We start from the raw sequence: 2,172 nt of genomic DNA, 5'->3' as shown, positions 1-2,172 counted from the left end.
TAGACGGATGGACGGGTGGACGGATGGACGGATAGACGGATGGACGGATGGACGGATGGACGGATAGACAGATGGACGGATAGACGGATGGACGGGTAGACGGATGGACGGATAGACGGATGGACGGGTGGATGGGTGGACGGATGAACGGATGGACGGATGAACGGGTAGACGGATGGACGGATGGACGGATGGACGGATGGACAGACGTATGGTTGGAGAGACAGAAAGCTAAATAGATATTCTGTAGCTTAACAGAAATTTGACAAATATAAGAAATTATGATTGCAAATTGACTCACTAAATTTTGTCGAAAACACACATCTGACAGATGTAACAGATTATAGATAGATACGCAGAAAAACAAATGAGTCAGTAGACATATAAATACAATATCGATAATGTAAACAGAAATCTGATAAATATAAGACATGGTATATTATACCTCGGACCTCTAAAGGCACACACTTTGACCATCGAGCGTCCCGCGTCAGTGGGAGGTGTGGTGACCATCTATAATTCACACTGTCTGAGACTGTCTTCCCGGGGCCTCAAGATAGACACAGTGGTGTCTTGGGGCGTTTGCTGGGAGTACAAGGCGGAGGGGAGTGTCAGTGGAGTCTATTGTAGCGGGGAGGTAAACTGCCACGTTTGGGGGGGGGGGGGAATGGAGATGGTATTTGCCGAAAAAAATTGTTTGTATAAATTGGATAGGTGGACGGATGGACGGACGAGTGGTTGCATAGTCAGAAACCTAAATAAATATTCCAAATAGAAGTCTGACAAATGTATGAAAGAATAATACACATAGGTTACCTGACGTATACGTTTATCCCAAAACTCAAAATCTGACATATATAACAGATGAATGCAAGTACGCCGACAAAATGAAAGCGTAGACATAATATAAACACAATACGGAAACCTAAATAGAAATCTGATAAATATAAGACATGACATGATGTATTTAATACCTCGGACCTCTAAAGGCACCATGATCATCGAGCGTCCTGCGTCAGTCGGAGGTGTGGTGACCATCTATAATTCACAATGTTTGAGACTGTCTTCCCGGGGCCTCAAGGTAGACACAGTGGTGTCTTGGGGCATTTGGGGAGGGTAAAGGGGGAGGGGTGTGAATGGAGTCTGTTGTAGCAAGGAGGCAAATAGGCACCGTTGGGAGAGGGGTGGAGGTGGTATTTGCCGAAACAAATTGTTTGTATAAAGTGGACAGATGAACGGACGAGTGGTTGGAAAGTCAGATGGAGAGACAGAAAGCTAAATAGATACCCTAAACAGAAATCTGACAAATATAAGAAATAATAAATACAAAGACAACCCGACGCACCAAATTAATTTGTCGAAAATACACATCTGACAGAGATAACAGATTACAGAAACGTACATGTACGTCGAAAAAAATGAGACAGTAGACATAAAAATATAAAATTATGGATAATCTAAACTGAAATCTGATAAATATAAGAAATGACATGCATTATACCTCGGACGTCTAAAGGCACACACCTAGACCATCGAGCGTCCTGCGTCAGTGGAAGGCGTGGTGAGTATCTATAATTCACACTGTCTGAGACTGTCTTCCCGGGGCCTCAAGATAGACACAGAGGTGTTAAAAGGGGTGGGAGGGGTCTATTGTATTGTAGCGGGGAGAGGTCTATTGTAGCGGGGAGGGGTCTATTGTAGCGGGGAGGTAAACTGGCACGGCTGGTGGAGGGGTGGAGGGAGTATTTACTGAAACAAATTGTGTGCATAAAAGTGGGTGGATGGATGGACGGATGGTTGGAGAAACAGAAGAATAAACAGTTTTAAACGGAAATCTGACAAACACAAGAAATGATAAATACAGTAAACAGATTACCTGGCACATTATATATCGTCGAAAACACAAACCTGACAGAAATAACAAAAAACAGATGAGTACGTCGAAAAAATGAATCAGTAAACAAATACATATATTGTGGAAGATCTATAAAAGAAATCTGATAAATATAAGACGTGGTATATTATACCTCGGACCTCTAAAGGCACACACTTTGACCATCGAGCGTCCTGCGTCTCAGTGGGAGGCTTGATGGCTATCTATAATTCACACTGTCTGAGACTGTCTTCCCGGGGCCTCAAGATAGACACAGTAGTGTCTTGGGACGTTTTTTT

This window comes from Aplysia californica, unplaced genomic scaffold (assembly GCF_000002075.1).
Source record: "Aplysia californica isolate F4 #8 unplaced genomic scaffold, AplCal3.0 scaffold00730, whole genome shotgun sequence".
NCBI classification, from domain to species: Eukaryota; Metazoa; Mollusca; class Gastropoda; order Aplysiida; family Aplysiidae; genus Aplysia; species Aplysia californica.
This window is presented reverse-complemented; position numbering follows the sequence as displayed.